A 16,233-nucleotide genomic window follows, 5' to 3' on the forward strand; every position below is an offset into this window, starting at 1 on the left:
TAACTCTTCTCTTGCCCATTTTTGACAAACGTACCAACAATGTGGGGGAAAAACATCCCACAGAAATTAGAGTGGGTAGATCGTGCCAACTGCATTTAAGAGTCCAGGATCATTCAGTGAGAATTGTTAGAACTTTCAAGAAACAGCCTAAAGCAGGAATACTTACTATGTGCTGCAATTCATCCTATGACCTTGTTTCACACGTAATGACAACACAGAGTACAGACTGAGTATGGGTTGGATATGGTTGTCGTTGAATTGTGGGTTGCCGTTATGTGCGAACCCTGCACTATGGCTTGTTAGCCATGAACAACCCAGGAAGAGAACCCATGATTCATTGTTGGGTTGTGAACTCTGGGTTGTTCGTGGTTAAAAACCCATAGTTAAACCATAGTGAGGGTTTCCATGTAACAACAAGCCACAATTCAACAACAACCAATGATTCAATGATAACCCATACTTAAGCTGTACTCTTGGTTGTCATTATGTGTGAACCAATACAACAATCCAGAATTCAACAACCCGTACCATGGGTTAGCATTATGTGCAAACTCAGTCTATGTATGACGCAAATAACTATGATCTGTATATGTAACAGCACAGATAAAATATAATGTAGCTACCATCACATCTAAACAGCTTCCCCCACCCCCCTCAAGTACTGGCTGGCTAAAGCTGAGTCAACTATAGGTAGCAGTTGACTGTGACTAGAAACAATATTCAAGACCTAAGTGGTCATGCCACCACAGCTTTCCTTATCAGACTTAGCCTGCTTGTGGGCTTCCCACAGGTATCTGATTGACCACTTAGGTTAGAAACAGAATATGAGACTAGCTGGACTCTTGATCTGATTGTGCAGGTCTATTATGTTCTTACGTAGCCTATCATACAGGCAAAGAATGGAGACAAATCACCAAATATGACCATGAGTCAATGGCCTGGTTTGCATGTGATGGCAACCCATTTTTTTTAAACCCTCTGTTACTGTGAACGAACCAGCTTGGTAGTTCACATGGCTCAATCACTCCCACTTGGCTCTTCCTGCCAGCAGGAGCAGCTAAACAACCCAGGGATGCTTTGTCCTTGGGTTGTTTAGTATGACGTATGAACCCAGAACTCTGGCGTGTCTCTCCCCTGACAAGCCAGAGTTGGGACCCATGGTTAAACCTAAACCCTGGGTTGTTTAGCCACTCCCGCTGGTAGGAGGAGCCAAGCAAGAGCAATCGAGCCATGTGAACTAGCCTGTTCATGGTAATCCAGAGTTTTAAAAAGCCTGGGTTGTTGTGACTTGTGAACTGGGCCAATCTTTCCTTCAAACCACAAGAAAGGAAGTCATTGCAATCAATTGCTGCTGCTCATAAATGTTAGGCCAATTTCTAAGAAGTTCATTAATATAGCTTAGTCCACATTTGTGAAAGAATCTAACAGTAATTTCCAATTGCCATGCATCAAGGTTCAGTACAGGAAAGAGTGTGGGCAATTTAGATTTATAGATTTTTTTTTCCATATGACCACCCTGGGAATGTATTTGCTCAGATAACCTCATGCGTGACATAGCTCCACCACAGATACAGAAATGGTCTTCCTAAAGAGATTTCTGTGACCTTTGAAGCCCTTTTTTGAAGCATCACAACAACGGGAATTACAGAAAGCTGCAGAAGTGTCATTGGATGGGCCAATCATATGTCACATTTGCCATGCAAATGCTACCGTGGGAAAGGTTGGAATGTTGTGATCTGGGGGCATCCCAGCCAAAAGATGACATGCTCTGTGGAATTATGGGAATGGCCTCAGCTGAGGACAATATAGGCTCAATCACATGAAGGTGCATTAGACCCTGAGAACTGACCCTGAAAAGAAAAGCCTCAAGCTTGACCAATGTGAGAATCACTCACTGATCTAGCTCCTAGTTTAACCAGATGTCTATTGAAGATAGCAATGCTAAGTAAGGAGCATTCCACATCACAGGACTGTAGTTTCATATAGCTTCCAAGAGGGAACTGCTGGAGGCCTTTTCTGTCATATAAACATAGCTAGGCTGGCTAGATACTGTGGAAGACGGAGAGCTAAGGTTGTCTTTTCCCCATTCATTCATGATATCTTTGACCCCAGTTTTCTTCTGTATTATTGCTCAATACAAGCTCAGCTTAGCTACTACTGAGGGATCCACCCTCAATCTGGAGGGTTTTCAGAACGAAATTCCTGAATATTTCTATCTAAATATAACACCATAGGCAGTATCCAATATTGCTTTTGCGTTCTTGTTCATTCCACTGTACCAGCGGCATCCACCACTACCACAATGGGGAGTTAGCACTTCATAAAGCAACCCCAGAAATGCTTGTTTCCTCATTGGGACAGGTCAAGAGACCTCCCTTCCAGGAGCTCTGCTGACTTGCTCCATTCCAGAAACAAGTGTTTCCACTCATTTCCGGTTGCTTGGAGAACTGCTAGCTCCCCCCCCCCCGCATTACCGGTGCGTCCCACTGGTACATGGGCAGTGTAGGATACTGCCCCATATCAGCAGCATACTATTGGTTCCATAATCTATTCAAACTGTTCAAGAATTTATATTTCTGTTCATATATTATACTACCCAGTTCCTAGACAGTTATATACCACGTGATGATCCAACACTAACCTGCAAAACGATAAAGAATGTAACCTTAACCATAAACCCACCATAGAGTAACCCTAACTTGTGAATCTTTTTATCCTGAATACTACAAATATAACATATAAACAAGACGATCAACAACCATAAAGCATCAACAAGCTACTGACAGCAATAACGGTTTGAGTTTGACTAGTTTGAAACTACCAGAACCAGAAAATTAGAAACTTTTTGTTGTTGTTGCTTTGGGTGGGTGAGTGGGGGACCTTGGATCTTGGCACAAAATGATTCTAAGGACACTGGACTAGCAAATATATGGAAATGGACTACTTGGAGTAGCCTAGATAATATGTTTAGATAATGGAACTTTCAATCAACCCACATGATTTCAATCAATGAGAAAACATACTTAATTCAAAGGATATGATTCACATCCAGAGATACCTTGCTATTTAATAGCCGTGCTTTTACCAGTTAAGTCGTGACTGTACTGTCTTTGGAAAAAACGAATGTTTCCCAGTTAAAGTCAGTTCCTATTTTTAAACAATTCATTAATATACACCTATGTTACAGTAGAATAAACTCACAGTTACCCAACACAGTAGATGCAAAGGGCAGAATCCACTGGGGTACTTCCACCCCTGCTGATTCTCTTCTGGCCCACTGACTGCATTGCGCAAGCAGCCCCCACCGTTTGTGCAACAGTGCTTTAGCACTTCCAAGGTTAGAAACGCTTGTTTCTGGAAGGGGGCAGGTCGGCGGAGCTTGCATAATGTTCTGCCAACCTGCTTCCTTCCAAAAATAGGAAGTGCTAAACCTCCCTTGTATTGGGTCCTGGTGGGTCCTGGTTGCACAACGCAATCGGTAGGACCCGCCACTTGCACAACAGAATCGGCGGAGCGAAAAAGAAGCAGCAAGGGTGGACGCACCCTGTTGGATACTGCCTAAAGACTCTGCCATATTGGGGGGAGGGGGTTCATAGTAATTTGAACCACTGTATTCCACTGGCCCAATCCAGACTTCTATGGGTATATTTTTCATTGCACACGCAGAGTTGCCGATCCACATGCACAAGGGACTGAACATGCAAGTTGGCTTTGTCTGTTGAAATCTATAGGAAAACCTTTTGGCAAAGGGAATGTAGGCCCAATCTACATAGGGAATTTGCTGTGGTGCTAGTGCACCTCACACACAGCCGTGACACATTACCCCCAATCTGTATCAGTCCCAGGTTTTCTTGCCATAAAACCTGCATTTTCGCAAAGTCCTTTTGTGATTTTCCGCTTACCGCAACTTCCATTCGTTTTGGGACTCAGTGTGTCCTAAACTTGCGGTACTACTTGGGGGGGAGGAGGAGTGGTTTCACCACTGCGAGGAGGAACAGAAAGTTGCATCAGCTAAAAGTGGACCCAACAGGAATGGAAGGTGTTAACCCTTCCCGTTGGCTTCACCCTCCACTGACCATTGGGGGTTTCTTGTTTGTTTGTTTATACACACCTGCAGAGATGTGAATCTGTGAATAATGCACACATATTTCTACTGGCCTCTCTCCTGCTCGCTCTCTATCTCTCTCTGCCCTGCCCAGTGAACTGAGGAGTTAATGCAATGAGGCTTATTCCTGAGAAAGTCAGCACGTAGGTTTAAAAAAAAAATTAGATCTCCACTCCTCACATCATTGCTCCGAATAAGTTTAATGAATGTAAAAAAGCAAAGGAAGGTAACTTGTTTCTCCTTTATCCTTTTTATTTCTTTGCCTCAAGGAACAACTAGCTGAAAACAGATAGCCATGTCTGCTCAGAAGTAAATCACATTCTCTTTAATGAGGCTTACTCCTGAGAAAGTCAGCACATTGCTTTTGCTGCTTCCCCCTCCCCCTGCCTTTGGAAAAATAAAATTCAAGCCTTCCCAGTTCTCTCCTTTGTCCTTTTTATTTCCTTGCCTCAAAGAACAAGCTGAAAACACCAGGGTTAAACATGTCTACTAGGAAGTAGATCACATTGTCTTCAATTGCACTTACTCTGCACAGAAGGAGTGGAGAAGTGGGAATTGCTGTTGCGATGAGTTTTCAAAAAAATCTCCACTCATTTGCTACATTGGACCTGAGCATAAGCTTACTGGATTTTTTTTTTTTTAAGGCGAATGCTTGTTGATGTCGTGAGACTCTGCCTACATATAGCCAAATTAATGTGGTTTAAGATTATGTTTGCCTCAGGAAATCAGGATTTATACCATATTAAATGGCTATGTGTGCCACAGGAGGAGTAAATGCGAATTCAGGAAAATGCGTTTTTGAACTGCATTTCATCAGTACTGGAAGTCGCCTCCAAGTAGGTTGGGCCTTAATACATGTATTAGGGCTTCAATATTTATTAAAACAACTAGAGAACTTGCACACAACTGCATTCAAAGACAAGACTGGCTGTTTTGTCTGCAAAATATATTAACACGGAGAACAGCTCTATACAAAAGGTACAACCCAGCAAAATTCAATCATAAGCAAGTCCTGTTGAAAATAACGTAATGGGACTTAATCACAACTAATGAGTCTCACTGATTTCAGTGGGACCTAATTTTTGCTGGATTGTGCCTAAAATTGATAGTCTTATAACCAAGATGATAGCACATCGGTTTTCAGATTTTGTTTCACTGGCTTCCATTAAAATCAGTCCCTTGTTTATGGACTGAGAAAGAGACAAAAAAATATTAAAACAATTATTTAGCAATATCTTGTCCCAAATCAGAGCTAACATGCACTCAGTCTTCAGTTTCTAAGTATAACACTGGACTGTGTGTGTGATGTCTGATAATACAGGCATTTAATATAATTGCTATAGATTATGTCTGACTCATTAGGTTCTGAACCAAATTTCTATTGTCCACATTTTCCCAAGCGTCTGATGTATTCATCTGAGCACAAATTCAGTGTTTGCTTAGAAACTTTTGTCTGTACTCAGGCTGTTAACAGTAATTCGGGTGATTACTCCAATTGCTGTAGAAATAACCTTATACCAAGTAGGTCAACATTATCTCACCACTAATGGAAAGAACTACCTCCAATGGAAACGTCTTCCACTGTCATCAAGAGAACATATTAATTCAGTTAAGGAGGCATGGTTTACATTTATCCTTATGCTGAATAATTTTTCAAAAGGATAGTTTCCTCCTTATTTTTCATAAGAAAATGTGATTTAAAATTTCCCGAGAATGAAATAGGGGAAAAGACAAGGGATATAGATTTTTACTTCCCAAGAAGTAAATGGAAGCTGCCGAAGCTGGTCTCGAGCATGTGCCCCTTGTTGGTGACAGTGAAGAACTTGGGGCCCCCACCCGTGGGCAGACTGTACCCCAGGAGCAGGTTGTAGGTGTACTTGTCGGCCGGTTTGGTCTCCCACTCGATGCTGTAGGTGACCAGGCAGTGGGCCTCCTGCTTCAGGTAGGCATCGACCGTGAAGTTGTTGAGGCTGGCCTCGTCGTCGATGGCGGTGTCGGTGCCGACCAGGGTGGGCTGGGGCCAGATCTTGATGAAGATCTGGGGGGAGGGCTGGTTGAAGGCCATGGCCCTGGTGTGGCTGATGTCACAGTGCTGGTGCTCCTTGACGTGCGGCTTCTTGCTCCAGATGGGCCCGGTATAGCAGATGGCTGGGTCGTTCCAGTACATCTCGGGCAGTAGCAGCATGCCGCCCCCGAACAGCTCCTCGTAGTTGGACTGGTAGCAGCCACCCCCGTTCCTCACCTTGTTGACATGGTTGAGGTCTGTGGGCAGCCTGTTGCCAGCCCCCACGCAGCTGCGGTTGTCGTGGTGGACAGGGTTGCCGCGATCCTCGTTGGCCACTTTCTTCTTGGGGTCCAGGATCAGGGACTTGTTTGGGTAGTAGCGGCTGGAGTCGGTGTTGATCATGGGAGGCCTGGGGCGGACGTCCATCATTCCCATGTAGGTCTCCTGCATGACATCCAGGATGGCCACCTCCACCCCTGCCTCAGCCGCCCCTTCTAAGTCGTGGTCATCGTCCATGGCCTCGGCTGAGATGGGGGCATGGTCTATGCCAGGTTCTATGCCCGGCAGGCCTGGCCCTGAGGGGAAGTAGTCCCTGTACATGTGCTTCCAATCCTGGGGCTTGATCTCAGAAAAATAGGGCTGGTTGAAGGCGCGCTGGTCGCCCTGGACGATGTGGCTGGAAGACCAGCGCATGGCGTACTGGCCCAGCAGGGGGTTGCCCTCCCTCCCTATGTAATTGGCCATCCTGGAAAGCTTCCTGCCCTTGTGCTGGGGGAACTGGTACTCGTAGGAGAAGGTGCCCCCTGGGCACAGCAGCTTGTGGTTCTGCATCTCCAGCACGTAGAAGGGCTCGGGCAGATTTTTGTCGGCGGTGGTCCAGTGAGACACTGTGTAGGCGTAGCGGGGCAGGACGTTGACCTGAGGGCAGGGTGCCGTGATGCAGGTTGCCACACATGTAGGGGAACATGTTACGCTCGTCCACCAGGATGTGCACAGAGCCCATGCCGTTCTTGTCCACGTGGGTGCCCTGGTCGGTGGTGGTCAGCAGCTTGCACTGCATGTCGCTGATCTGCACCCACAGTTTCTTGGGCCAGATTGCTTGCAGTCATTGACCAGCTTCTGGAACTCGGCCGGGCTGAAGTGGGCGTCCCAGCAGTTGAGGTCAAAGTAGGACCAGGGGGTCATGAAGCCCAGGAAGGTGTTGCCCACCTGACAGACCAGCCGATGGTCCATCCTGAGCGTGGAGCCCCCCCGGCTGAGGCACAGCCTCGTCGATGCCCGTCCCGTCCAAGCCACTGGGGTCCACGCTCATTCGCATGTAAGAATGAGAGGCCTCCCAGTCTTTGATGGCAACGATATGCATTTGGACCATTGTAACTGAGTAGCCAGAGAAGGAGGTACCTGCCAGCCATCGCAGCGGATTGGACTCCTGGGCCGCAACTCCTCCAGTGGCCTGATCTCCCCGCTCGTGCTGCCTCTCCCCATTCATCATCATAGCCAGCTCTGCCAGGTCAGGTCGATGAGGCTTTTTCCACAGTGGAGGGAGGATGAGGGCCGGTCTGCCCTTTCTCTTATGGGGCTCTTCAGGAGGCTGGGACTGACCGGGGCTTCCAGGAGGTGTTTCCTCAACAGTGGAAGGCTGAGACTCCGCTCCAGGTTGGCTTTTGGGCTTGGGGACCTGGTTGGCGATGCCTTTCTCAGGCTCGGGTTGCAGTCGCTTGAAGGGCCCGTCCCTGAACACTTTGAAATAACAGAAACGAATGCTGGTAAGGTCTTTGGGAGTGCACAGTTTATTTTTGGTAACGGTATAGTACTCAGCCCCGTGCTCGGTGCTGAGCTGCTCGTCGACAAGCAACTCGGCGAGCTCAGTGAACTGCTCGGGGTCCCTGGGCTCTTCCCCGAGGGGGTAGGTGACCTCGCTGGCTCCTGCAGGAACTGGGGATTGCTTGGGCCCGGGCTGGATGACAACCTTGCAAGGGAGCTCGAAAGGATCATACAGAGCGGGGACCAGGGTGCTGAGATCGGGCTGAGTCTGAGCGGGAGCGTCATGGGCTTGGGCGCGCCGGGCAGAGGGTAGGGCTCTCCAGGCTTCCAGTTACGAAGCTTGTGGATGCCCAGCTGAGCCCAGGTCTGACCGGCAGAAGGATAGTTTTGTACTTGGGCCAGAAGGCTTTGGGAGGCCTGCCTGAGCCGGGGGCGATGGAATAGGCGGCTGTGTACTTGGGCAGGTACTCGTAGGCCAGCAGGGTGCCCCTTACCCATCTGGGGATGTGATCGAGCTAAAAGGGCTGGTAGTAGTTGTCGGCCATGGCTGCCCTGTGCTCTTTGATTCCCCAACAGCAGAGGCCGTCAGTGAGCCTCACGCGGGTCTTGCTGGTGACCTCGGTCCACCCGGGCCTGGAGGCGTTATACTCGATGAGAAAATTGGAGTTGTCAGGCACCTTGCACTTTGGGATGGCGGGTGGCGGGGGGAGGAGGCAGCTGATGCAGCTGAGCAGGGTGAGCCTGGGGCCCAGGAGGCACCTTCGTCTTGGCTGGGGGACCTTACGGCGAGTTGAGCTCAAAGACCTGCGAGAGCTCCTCGTCATCTGCCCACTCCTCGGGGGTGGGCTCGAACAGCTTGGTCCTCACCTTTTTGCCTCGGCGCGGGTTAGCCTGCTTCTTCGGGGCCCAAGGGACCTGACTGGCTGGGATCAGCAGGGAGGACAGCTGGGCTGGATCTTCCGCGCAAGACAGGTCTGGCGTCTCGGGCACAGGAGTGACTGGACGCTGGCTGTCGCTCGGCCTGGGCTCGGGGATGTTGGGGGGAGCAGGCAGAGCACCAGCAGGAGTAGAGCTCCCCGTGACCTCTGGTACCCCACACTGCTCTGACTTGCCCTCACCCTCGGCCTTCCTTTTAACCTGTCTGCTGAAGGGGAGGCAGGGCCCGCCGTAGGAAATGACACGGGGCACTAGAAGCTCAAAGGGGATGGGCTCCTGCTCCATGGCGTCCAATACCTGTATGGCTGAGAAGAATGCCCTTGCATCCCCGGGTTCAATCAGGCCCCAGCCAGACGGAAGCCGGACATTAAACCGGAACTTGAACATGTGGTCGTGCAGAGCGGGCCGGTGTTCGTAATTGACGGTGTTGAAGCACTGAACCTGGGTCATGTTGGTGTTGGATGTGATCATGACTGTGGTAGACCTGACTTCTTGGGAACCCTTTTGCTTCTGGTCCACCCTAACCAGCGTTCCCCCCAGCAGGGCCTTGGCTGCCTCCACGAAAGAGGCCTTGATCACCCCCTCCTCCCACCAGATGACATGCTTGTCCACCACGTCGTTGAATGGAAAGTTCTCGTTGTTCCAGTTCACGCAGCCATAGCTCTTGGAGGCCCAGGCGATGGCCGAGCACAGGTTGCTCTTTCTGGTGGTCGGCAGCCCGTAGAACCACACCGTGTTGCGCTTGCCTGTCTTGCCCTCCGACCAGTTCCACAGGATGTGCCCAGCCACCCAGGGGTTGAAACCTTGCAGCCAGAAGAGCTGGAAGGTCTTGTTGGAGAGCAGTTGTGACTCGTCCAGCCCGGGCAGGTCATAGCTCAGCACCCAGCCCAGGGTGTACCCCGCTGTCAGGGTGGACTGGGCCAGCTCCAGCGCCCATTTCAGCTGGGCCGCCGAGGCCGTGCTGGTCTGGTACTTCATGTACAGGTTGGGATGGCCCTTCAGCAGGCCCTTCTCCATGCTCACCCACTCCTGCACCAGCACAGGCTGGCGAAACGCCGCTCGCTCCAGCTCATCTCCGGTTCCACCGAGTTGTCGCTTGACTGTGGTGCCACCTGAGGCTGGATCTGCTCCAGGGTCTCCGACTGGATCTTGTGACGCAGCAGCAGGCACAGCACGGCTGAGGTGAAGGTGGCATAGTTGGTCCAGCACCACACTGCGCAGTCCTGGTCCCGTCGCTTGCAGTCCTCGGTCCGGTCTGGACCCAGCTTCCCGAACAGGTACCGCGCCACAAACTCATGCAGGATCACCGGGTGGAGCTTCTCTCACCCTCGGGACCCCCGGGTGTAATATGGGTGGCCGTTCACTCTCCTCAAATAATCCATTTATCTTTCTCTAGTTAAACATATTTTTCAGATCTCTGAAAAATTTCAGAATTCTGTCTACCAGAAAGGAAATTGGGATAAGTGTGCACACCATGAACAGCGATCCTTCTTCTGAGTCACTATTGTCTGCCTCCAGCCCAAGTTCAGCTCACTAGGAGAATTCTCCCTTAAGACTATAGCAGGCCTTGCGAAGTTCTGGACCTGACAGGGCCAAACAAAACCTCACATGAATTGCATGAGTGCAACTAACATGCAGGTTTTTTGGTGTGTCAATAGCAGCCATGGGGGCACCAATGGGAGCTTCCCTTGAAATGCAAATAGCAGCTTTTGAGAGGTGATGTTTTGGTCAGGATAGCGGCAGGGAGAAAAAGAGTTAAACTTCCCCTCCTTATAGTCCAGAGGCTTGTCCACCATGTTATAGCTCAGAGGCTACTCAGATCTCCCCAGGCAGAATCCTCAATATGATTTAATCCTAGCTGCTCCTCTTTTAAAGCTTATTCTAGCTAGTACTGGCAGTAAGCAACAGTGCATGATGGATTGATTTTGGCTCATCCAAATTACAGTTAATATTTTCAGCCACAGCAGGCAAAAAGTAAGGGTACTTATTTCCAGAAACTATAGATGTTCCCTAGGTGTGCCAGCCTTGTCCTAGAATGTGTCTGGCTGCTATGTAAAATATCAGATGATCTATTGTTTGAATAGTACCAAGTCCTCTCTCTAGGAAATTAGAATTTCCTGAACACACTCTCCTGTGGCCAAATTAGGCCAGACATGCGGTTCACAATAGAAGATCTGAATTACAAATCTAGTGGTGGTTTGCATCCAAAGTTTTCTCCTATCTCTTTAACAGGAAGAAATGCAACAGGTGAAAATGTTCCCTCCACATCTCAGTGCTGGTGTCGGAACTGACCATTGTAACTGACCTTGTTTTAAGGCAAACGGGTACACGAACCTGCCATAAGATTTTGCTTACATATAAGAGCAGCATAGATAGTATAAGATGGGTCTGAGATAAGTAACCAAAGATAAGTAGGTCTGATAAAAGATTAGTTCTGCAGGCCTCGCTTGAGCTGGAGGGAATTTTGGGAAGTGTTTGTTTGGATAGCCGAGTCATCTTTTTACTTTGAAAAAGGGAGAGGTTTATAGGGAAAAGCTGGTGGTTAATGCATCTTTTAAAATATATTGCCAAACACAGGATATAGAGACAGGATGCTTAAAGAGAAGTTGGGAATTTTTTGAGTTTCTCTGGAATTAGCTGAGATGTCAGTAATGAAGTTTGTAAGAGGGAGGCACTTAGATTTAGAGTAAGGGATTTAAATAAAGGTAGACCACCTTATAATAACCAGTCAGTAAGCTTACAACATAATGGATACCAAGCATAGTATTAGGTAAAGCATTGGCATAAGAGGAGACAGGGCCTCTGCCAGCAGAATTGTTGTAAGTCTCTTTCTTTTCTATTTCTGTATTAAGTATGAATGGTGTGTGTGCATGTTACTTTTTCCTAATAAAAGTGTTCTATTTTATTTTAGACTATTGACTGTACGTGTGGAAATTAGCACATCTCAGTGTCAAGGCAGTCACTTCTCCTAGACGGTGACAAATGTCTGTAGACAGGAAATGGGAACCTGTCACAAATTCTAAATGAAGGTTTGCAAAAATTTTTTTTTAGTAAATTCAGATTTCCTTTTACTGGGGAAAAGTAGCACCTGCTCAACATTTGGCTGTCATGCAGCTTTTAAAGGCACCACACCTATCAGATAATGGGGACAATACTATATTTATTATCAGAGGTTCTATCTTGATGCACCAAACTGCCCAAGCACCATGCATTAAACATTAAGCATGAATCTTACACAGTGTCTCAGATTTATGTCACATTACAAAATCCTTAAACAGAATCCAGGAATGGACCCCAGTGTCCTGTTGTACAACTTGTTTCCATAAGCAGAGAAAACTGTGGCTGTTGATTCAGGGTTAAGAACATAAGAAGAGCTGTGCCAGATCAAATCAGAGGCCTATCTGGTCCGGCATTCTGTTACCACAGTTGCCAACCAAATGCCCACAGGAAGCCCACAAGCAGGACATGCGTGCAATAGCATCCTCCCATTCATGTTCCCCAGCAACTGGTACTGACAGGCATACTGCTGTTGGAACTGAAGGTAATATATAGCAATCATGACTAGTAGCCATTGATAGCTGTATCTGAGCCAGTGTGGTGTAGTGGCTAGAGTGCTGGACTGGGAGCCAGAAGATCCGGGTTCTAGTCCCCACTCGGCCATGGAAGCTCAGTGGGTGACTTTGGGCCAGTCCCAGACTCTCAGCCCAACCTACCTCACAGGGTTGTTGTTGTGAGGCCAAAATAGAGAGGAGGATTATGTACCGCCACCTCGGGTTCCTTAAGGAGGAAAAAAGGCGGAATATGAATGTAATAAATAAAAAAAACATCTTCTATTAATTTGGCTAATCCCCCTTTAAAGCTGCCCAAGTTGGCAGCCATCACCGCATCTTGTGGTAGCAAATCCGATACTTTTAATTATGTACTGTGTGAAGAAGTGCTTCCTTTTGTCTGACCTGAAACATCCATCATTAGGATTGTTAGCTTGCTTTAGCACCTGTTACCTATGTATGCAAGAAATCTGGGATATTTCAGCCACAACTACTAGCTCAATGCCAAGTCACTTATGTTTGGAGAGAACTCTGCATATAGTCTAGTGACTCTGAGCATATACAATGTGGTGACCCCCTTCCTATCGAATTCCCTGCCTTTGGAGGTCAGACAGGTGCCAACGCTGTGTTGCTTCTGGTGCCTCCTGAAGACATAGTTATTTCCAGAGGCCTTCCATGAGTGACCAGACACAGTTTATTAAAACTTGGTTTGTCGGAACTCTGTTCTTTTAAAAGATATATTATTTTAATATGGTGTTTTTATTATTTTATCCTGTCAGCTGTTCACCACTCTGACATCTTTGGATGTGGAGCGGTATACAAATACTGTAAATAAATAGATGGTCTACCAACTATATGAACAGAAAATATTTTCAAATTTTTACCTAATTCTGATAACTGCTGCTTTGTCCCCTTTACTAAGGCCCTAAGTATTCCATGTACCTCCCACATTGTTGAGCAATCATGGACTCTGTTATATATCATAAAATGCAAGACACTTATGAGCAGCAGGGTTTTTTATCAATGCCAGGGTTGGAAAGGAAAGCATTGAAACCTGCAACTATGTCTGATGAAGGCTCAAAACTGAGAGTGAGGCTGCGCCTGGATCACAGTGGTCAAAGGATAGGTAGTGCTCAATATCTACCAACTGACATAGTAATGCCTAAGCCTGCCTTCATTTCATTATGCAGCCTGGAAGGCATGCCTTATGCTCTGGGAGACTTAGCCCTAATCCCAGTTATGTGGTGGGGGCAGGGCGGGGGGGGGGGTTTAGCGGTGAGGTAAAGGCACTCTGCATATACTCAAAGTCACTTTTTAAATATTACCTCCCATGGACTAAGTTTGAAAACAGGCTTGGGGATAAGGTATGGTGAGTCCTCAGTCAAATTACACCTTGCTACAATGTCCCACAAAGGTCCTTTACCTAGGTTGTGTCTCACTCCCACAACCAGGGTCTACTAGCCATCCAACCTCAATCCTTTACAGTCCTTCCATCTCCCTCTGGTTCCATTTGTCCAAAGGTTTCAAATGCTTTTTTTAAAAAACCTTCATTGCAGAAGCAGAACTTTGTAAAGTCCGTATATGCAGATTACATCAATTAGTCTTAAACTTTCTGCTGGTTTATCAATGTCATTAATTTACAGAACTATTTGTCTACGCTCAACACACACTGACAGCAATTTTCCTCCTGCGGCTCTCACTGACTGGGGCATGCATGTATATGTGTGCATACAGAAAATGTACAAAATCTACTTTATCACTCTAGGCACTGCATTTTAAGGCAATTACAGTGTTTCTCGAGTAAAAAAGGAAAGCCATTTGGTCTGCCATCTTATAGCTTTTAAACATCAATGGTGGCATAACTATAATAGCCTTGCAATACACGGCCTGGGGTGTTTTACAGTTAAAAAGCTTTCTAAGTGTTAGTTAGAAATACTAGATTTCTACTGTACAGTAGAAAAACGGGTTTTCTTAAGATTTACAGAAGTTCATGCAAACTAAAAAAAGTCTTAAATTTTTTAACTACTTTTCAAAACACAAATATGAACATAAACGTTTCCTCGTCATTTTTATTCTTTGAAGCAAGTGACATCCTGCAACATGTGCTAATCCAGTGCATGCCATCTTTTTAATGGACAGCCTCCCTGTACCTGTAATTACTGCATAAAGACTAGAAATCAACAGCTGCCACTTTTTGCATCACTTCATTTCTGTACCTGGGACCTCTATATGCACCTTTATTACCCCCATTTTAATTTGTGTTTTGAAAAGTAGTTAAAAATTAAATACGTTTTTTAGTTTGATCTTCTGTAAATCTTAAACTAATCCATTTTTCCTACTGTACAATAAAAATCTAGTATTTCCATCAAATTAACACTTAGAAAGCTTTTTAACTGTAAAACAATCCAGGACTTGTATTGTGAAGCTTTTATAGCTATGCCATCATTGATGTTTAAAACGTGTAAGACAGCAGATCAAGTGGCACTTTTTATCCAACGTTGTGCCCTTTTACTCCAGAATAATTAACCTAGAATAATTTCAGGAACTCATTCCATAAGCCCAGCCACACTCCATTCTTTAGGTGTGTAATGACTGCAGACTTGCAAATCATCATAATTCTGCAGAAGACTACAGTTGTGAAGGTTGAACCCTTCCCTTGCAGATTTGAAATTCAATCCACAATTGCACAATTGAAATTCCTTGCACAATTGAAATTCCTTACAGATTTGAAACTTGATATTTTGCTCCAATTAGTTTCACCTTTACTAAAGGTTTACTAAATTATTATTATTTCAAGAATTTCAATTGCTAGATCAAAGCAAAGAACACTGCAAGATGGCTCCTCTGCAAACTAAAGTCTTTCAAAAACTAGTGCTTCAGTCTAGATGGAAGCAGAACTTATTACAAAACTCAGTTCCACTGCAAATTTAGGCAAATACCGGTTGCTCCATAATATCTTATCTTAGGCATCCATGAAATACCTTAGCGCCTTTGTAAGCAAGCTAGACAGGAAAAGTCTATATTGCATTTTACAGAATAGAACTGAAAAGACTTTACTGTTCAGCCTTAAAGCTTTGCGATCTAAAGGATCTTAAGATTCATGCAAATGTTAAAATAAGTACTGTGGGTTTTTTGTACCCCTGCACAGATCCCATCTACTTCAATGAAGCTTGCACAATAGAACTTCAGAGCAGAGAGGAACGGCCGTATTTTTACAAAGTACCATGAGAAGTTCACTTGGTGAGTGCCTGAACAAACCCCTAAACAATTTGGGACCAGGATATCTAACAGACCACCTTCCTCAGCCAACCATTACAATCTTCAGAGGAGGCCTTTTTGGTAGTTCGCAGCCAACAGAATGTCACCATGTAATATCTCAAAGGCGGGCCTTCTCGGTGGCGGTGCCCACCCTCTGGAAAACATTCCACTGTGCCAATCGGGAGGCAGAAGATGTGGTATGGTCACCCAGGGTTTCTCTGTAATTGATTATTGTAATTGTAATTGATTGCAGTTAATCATATGTTGCCTCATCTTACTGTTTGTTGCATTATTTTGTATTGTTATTATAGTTTGAATTGTTTTTAATATTGTATTTTAAATGTGATTTCTATTGTTACTGGAGCTGAAATTGTTTTTATTGGTGTACTTAAATGTGTGTTTTAATATTTCTATATGAACTGCTTAGAGATATTATAGTAAGCGGTATATAAGTAGACAAGTATTACTAATAAATAAATAAGTAGATCCAAGATCCAGGTTTAACAGCGCCACTGTATGATGTATTTAATGATTTTAAAAAAAACCTGCCAGTTTATGACCAGAGTTAAGGCTATCTCATTTTGGCTCAAACTCCAAAAAAAACAGGAAATTGGAAG

At 45.9% G+C, this 16,233-nt stretch overlaps 1 protein-coding gene across 12 annotated transcripts in view; it reads right to left on the reverse strand.

Moving 5' to 3' along the window:
• The window catches only part of PTPN5 (protein tyrosine phosphatase non-receptor type 5), a 111,988-nt gene that overhangs the window by 83,066 nt on the left and 12,689 nt on the right, over positions 1–16,233 (reverse strand). The gene's annotated exons all lie outside the window — the stretch shown is intronic.

The sequence above is a fragment of the Heloderma suspectum genome, chromosome 1 (assembly GCF_057233095.1).
Source record: "Heloderma suspectum isolate Gila_16-S chromosome 1, 16-S_ref, whole genome shotgun sequence".
Taxonomy (NCBI): domain Eukaryota; kingdom Metazoa; phylum Chordata; class Lepidosauria; order Squamata; family Helodermatidae; genus Heloderma; species Heloderma suspectum.